The 6097-nt window shown below is 46.9% G+C and overlaps 1 non-coding gene across 1 annotated transcript; it reads right to left on the bottom strand.

Moving 5' to 3' along the window:
• Positions 1–5732: 5732 nt before the first annotated feature.
• Positions 5733–5804, bottom strand: TRNAG-ACC (transfer RNA glycine (anticodon ACC)). Its single transcript has one exon. It is a non-coding gene; the product is annotated as a tRNA-Gly (tRNA).
• Positions 5805–6097: the final 293 nt, after the last annotated feature.

Below are 6097 nucleotides of genomic sequence, written 5' to 3'. Positions count from 1 at the left end.
GCCTACTCCCTTGCAATCAATCTGGAATGATGAGGGTGAACTCAGTAGAACTAAGGAAGAATTGCTGCCCAACCCACGCCATAATTACTCAGAAGCAAGACACACCAATATGCCCTTTCTGCCTGTACCCAGCAGCGCGGAAACCTCTTCAGTGCAGGTTCCCTATTTATTTCAGGTGTCTGAATTTCATAAGAACAGGTGTATTTCCTGCATGGAAAAGATTTTTTGGTAAGCTTGAGCAGGTGAATCCCCACTTGTCCAAAGTGTTATACCCCCACTCAGGATTACCACCTCACTGAGAACTAAATCCTTGCCGCCTACCTGAGGATGCTATCAAATTTTGCACCCCGGTGAGATTGACTCGAAAATCCCAGTTTCAATTTTGTTCTGTCTTGTGCAAATCCCCTGAGTCTTTAACAGTTCTTGTGGCAAGAAATGTGTTCTTCATTCCTATTTTCTGAAACAGTTGCATGCAAATGACATAAAAGGGGAAAAAAAACAAATTTGGATAGCCCACCACGACAATGAAGAAGAGTTGATTTTTATATGTTGACTTTCTCCACCACTTAAGGAAGAATCAAACCGGCTTACAATCATCTTCCCTTCCTCTCCCCACAACAAACACCCTGTGAGGTAGGTGGGGCTGAGAGAGCTCTGAGAGAACTGCAACTAGCCCAAGGTCACCCAGCAGGCTTCATGTGTGGGAATGGGGAAACCAACCCGGTTCACTAGATTAGAGTTTGCCGCTCATGTGGAGAAGTGGGGAATCTTACCCAGTTCTCCAGATTAGAGTCCACCGTTCCTAACCACCACTGTTAACCACTACACCAGAATTGAAAAGTTCACAGGACAACATGTGAAAACTGAAAGAAATGGAAAGGGACAGATTCATGCATCTATACAAGCAACATTGCTAACTCTTGAACTGTAATCAATAGGACACTCTAGCGCTTAATTCTGGGTATATAAATTATGCCCATAATTTCTACTGTCCTTTCCGGAAGCATCCCAATTTTGGATTTTTTTTTTGTCCCCCGATAATTACCTTCACGCTTGAGGGGGGGAAATATTGTCAGCAACTTGGGTAGTCTGTTTACAGAGGATATTCTATATCCTAGAGGAAGCTGTCATGCATTTATTTACGGCTTGCACATCAAAGTGCCTCCTCAGGTAACAGAATAACCTTTAATAACATAATAGCAGAGCAATAAGCACTTGAGTAGTGTGGGTTTTTTTTAATCTTTAGAGGCGCTTTGAATTCTATCCTGTACTTTGCAATTTGGCGGGTGCCCGCACGGGAAGAATTCAATTTAATTTTCAGCTTCTTTTGTATTGTGATTTGCAGGTGACAGCCGCATGCCACTCTTCTATACAGAGAGTTAAGAACAGCAAACTGTTTGGAGTCACTAAACTGCCTTGGGGAAAACCCTTTAAGAATCATTCCATTCGGAAGCAGCTCAGGTGCTAGCGTTGATGTGTCTCATTGTTCTTTCCTTAGTTGGTTGCTGGGGAAACAGATGCCGCGATGTGCCTTTCATTCAAATACAGAGTGTAGACTAATTAGGTGATGGAAGGGACCATCCTGGGTTGTTCCCCAGAACTTGACCTCTCTTTTTGACCATGTGAAATCCCAAGGTGAACTTCCCAAGTAATCGATCACACACAAACATACACACATGTATGCACATGCATGCACACGCACACGAACGCACATTCATGCAAATGGATGCAGTGCTTGCCAATTTATTTATCGCAGATTCCGCTTTGTTGACATTTGTCTCCCCAATATGACCCCCGTTAATACAGAGAGAACGGTCTTGCCTTCAGGCTTATGGACTAAAAAGATATGACACACAAGGAAAAGGGAGTGATGGGAAAAATACGGTATATATATAGTGCCATGATCTTTCCCCTTCTCAGTCTGACAAAGTTCAGACCCCATTATCCTATACTGGAAGTTATCACAATGAAAGGGTAGATCCCACTGTTCATTTTCTGATAACGGATGGGACTTCTATTAGCAAAGTGAAACTTTCCTGCTTCTGCCATCCCGCTGCATCCACTAGTCTCCCCGAAATGCTGCGCTAGGAGGACAGAGAACCCCCAGGAGCAGGGGGAGAGGTCAATCACAGGCCTGCAGCAGGAGGGGGAAAAATCTGTGAAATATCCTCCCTTATTTCATTCTCCATCTGGTTCAAGGGTTTGATCAGGTGGGTTGTAATACACCCCTACTTTTAAGTAACCCTTGGGGCCCAGCATATCACTTCTGTTGGGAGTTCATCGCCCTAATGTTTTCTAACTTACTTGATGCTATGCCATCTTTGATGTACAATGCACAATGGAACCCCATCCCCAACCCATCCCTCTGTGTCCTGTAATCATAGAATCATAGAGTTGGAAGGGACCACCAGGGTCATCTAGTCCAACCCCCTGCCCAATGCAGGAATTTTACAACTACCTCCCCCAACACACCCAGTGACCCCTACTCCATGTCCAGAAGATGGCCAAGATGCCCTCCCTCTCATAAACTGCCTCTCATGAACTGCCTAAGGTCACAGAATCAGCATTGCTGACAGATGGCCATCTAACCTCTGCTTAAAAACCTCCAGGGAAGGAGCACTTACCATCTCCCGAGGAAGCCTGTTCCTCTGAGGAACCGCTCTGTTAGAAATTTCTTCCTAATGTCTAGATGGAAACTCTTTTGATTTAATTTCAACCCGTTGATTCTGGTCCGACCTTCTGGGGCAACAGAAAACAACTCGGTACCCTCCTCTATATGACAGCCCTTCAGGTACTTGAAGATGGTAATCAAAGCTTTAGGGCTGTCAAAAAAAATTGGTACAGTTCGGATTCGGCCGAATTTAGCCCTTGTGGGTTCGGTACGTGCCGAAGTCCGAACTCCCCCACTTCGGATCCGTTCAATTCGGCGGGAATTCAAAGTTCGGAAAAAAATTCGGCCGAATAAAGCCATTAAAAACACAATCGCGCCTTTCCGTGGCTCTGGGGGGGCATTTTTGGGGTTAGAGGTCCCAAACTTTTGGCAGAGCTTCAAAGGACGTTTATTGAAAGACTCCCCAAGTTTTGTAAAGATTGGGTCAGGGGGGGCTGAGATATGGGCCCTGAAAGGGGTCCCCCCACCCTTAATGTGCATCTCTCAGCAGAGCTTGCCGCCCACGCACAAAGCTCCCAGCCCCGACAACAGCTGAGAAATTAGCAAAACAACTGCAAAACAACACAACCTTGTTAAACAACACCTTTGCAATACACAACTGAAACCTCCCCCCTCAAAGCAGGGAGCGAGAGACTCGAGGGGGAACACACACCCCAGGCAGAACCGACGAAAGCCCCCTTTGGCTTCCCCCCCACCCACAGAAACTGCTCCCTCCCCACACACACACAGACTCTGCTTTCCCCACACACACACACATACACAGGAGAAAAATTATAGATTAAAGCCCCCAAAGGGGTCTTACTGTGGCTGTCTCCGGTTCCATCAAGAGGGGCTGAAGAGGACTTGTAATCCAAGATGATTCCAATTAGGCACGGAACGTTTTGCTCTGGAGAAGATGCACAGGATCGGCTGATCCATTCATCCCAATAGGGAAAAGGGGAAAGGGGTAAGGGGAAAGCCCATATCTCGGGACCCCCTGACCCAATGTTCACAAAACTTGGGGGGTATCTTAAGAACACTGGTCTGAAACTCCGTTCAAAGTTTGGGATCTGCACCCCCAAAAATGCGCCCCCTGCAGCCATGGAAAGAGAAAAGGGGGGAGGCGATATTTCTGCCACCACTGAACCCATCTTTACAAAACTTGGGTAGTATCTTAAGAATAATTGACTGAAGCTATGCTAAAAGTTTGGGGGCTATATCCCCAAAAAAGCGCCCCCTGCAGCCACATAAATGGAAAAAGGGGGGAGGGAAAAGGGGGAGAGCCCATATCTCGAGACCCCCTGACCCAATGTTTACAAAACTTGGGGGGTATCTTAAGAACACTGGTCTGAAACTCCACTCAACGTTTGGGATCTGTACCCCCAAAAATGCGCCCCCTGCAGCCATGGAAAGAAAAAGGGGGGAGCCCATATCTCGGGACCCCCTGACCCAATGTTTACAAAACTTGGGGGGTACCTTAAGAAGCTTCATCTGAAGCTCCAGTGAAAGTTTTGTGTTTGTAACCCAAAAAATATGCCCCCTGCAGCCACAGAAAGGAGCGAATGTGCACAAGCACACCCCCCCACACACACACACACGAGGATTTCGCTCTCTCTCTCTCCCTGGCCGGGCCGCACATCAGCTGATTCCTCCAGTACTCAATCCTGACTGATTGGCCAGAAGAAGACCCAGCTTGCCCACCGATTGGCCGGGGGAGGAGAATGCTGCTTACTGACGGTTATGCTGCTTACTGACGGCCGAATTTGCCGAATTTATTCGCAAACTCCCGAACTCGCTGAATTCGGCCCCCCCGGTTGTCCGCCAGTTTTGAGTTCGGTTCCTCCCGAACTAAAAACCACCGAATCAGGGGAAATTCAGCTGATTTTCAGTTCGGGCCGAACCGAATTGACAGCCCTACAAAGCTTATCTCCAGGAATGACTGTATCTCTTATATTTTCCCCATTCCTCCATGTTTCTAAGATACCCACTATATCTAAACTGTTGTTTAGCACCAATCACTCCAGCTCCCCCACCTTGGCTCGGAGACTTCTAACTTCTATTGTGTTTCCCTCTCCAGCAACCCTTGCCTCCTTCGGCCCCTTTGTCGCCACACATGGCTCTCTTCCCCATGGAGGCACTTGGGCTGTTAAATGATGTCCTTCTTCCACCTAAAAATGTGGCATGGGCTGTCCTGGCAATCCTTTGCAAGAACCTCTGCTGATGGAGATCCTGGGAACTGAACTTGGGACCTTTTGCAAGCAAAGCATGTGCACTTCCCTGAGTCACAGACCCTTCCCAGAGGCAAGGATTCATAATGCATGCCACCTACTTTATGAGGTAGGTTGGGGCACAGAAGAGAAAATATTAAAATGTTGTTCTTCTGAGGAGGATGGGATAGAGAAGAACAATATCCAAGTAAGTGAGTGGAGAAATCACCATTCTTTTGAACAAGAGAACATGGTGTCCAGTCATGTTGGGGTTGCCAGCTCCAGGTTGGGAAATACCTGGAGATTTTTGGGGTGGAGCCTGAGGAGGGTGGGGTTTGGGGAGAGGAGGGGCTTCAATGCCATAGAGTCCAATTGCCAGAGCAGCCATTTTCTCCAGGTGAACTGATCTCTATTGGCTGGAGATCAGTTGTAATAGAAGGAGATCTGCAGCTAGTACCTGGAGGTTGGCAATCCTAACTCACATGCAGTAAGAAATTATGTACATGTGTCATCAAGTCCCAATTAACATATGGCATCCCCAGCAAAGGGCTTTGAGGGCAAGTGAGAAGCACTGGTGGTTTTCCATTGCCTTCCTCTGCAGAGCCTTCATTGGTGGTCTCCCATCCAAGTACCGACCCTTCTTCACTTCCACGATCTGATGCCTTCCCTCCCCAGTATGAAATTAGGGATGTAGACATATGTCCCTATCCATTTCTTTGTTTTTGCACTTTGAACACATGAACACAGGAAGCTGCCTTCTACTGAATCAGACCCTTGGCCCATCAAAGTCAGTATTGTCTACTGAGACCGACAGCGGCTTTCCAGGGTCTCAGGCAGAGGACTTTCACATCACCTACTTGCCTAGTTCCTTTAACTGGAGATGCCAGGGATTGAACCTGGGACCTTCTGCTTGGTAAGCAGATGCTCTACCACTGAGCCACAGCCCCTCCCCATGTTGATGGAGTTCCTGAATTGTTTTTCTGTTACCTTTTTTTTCAGCACTTCTGTGCTGTTCATGTTCTGTGTGATATGCCATTTGTAAGTCAAAACAAAACAAAACACCTCCAAAGTGAATAAATGTAACAAAAAAAAGTGACAGCAGGAAATAGAAAATGACACAAAACAAAAGGGTAGACCCAACCGTTCATTTTCTGATAACGGGAGGGACTTCTGTTAGCAAAGTGAAACTTTCCTGCTTCTGCCTTCCTGCTGCATCTACTGATCTCCCCAAAACGCTGCT

Source organism: Euleptes europaea, chromosome 3 (assembly GCF_029931775.1).
Source record: "Euleptes europaea isolate rEulEur1 chromosome 3, rEulEur1.hap1, whole genome shotgun sequence".
Classification (NCBI taxonomy): Eukaryota; Metazoa; Chordata; class Lepidosauria; order Squamata; family Sphaerodactylidae; genus Euleptes; species Euleptes europaea.
This window is presented reverse-complemented; position numbering and strand designations above follow the sequence as displayed.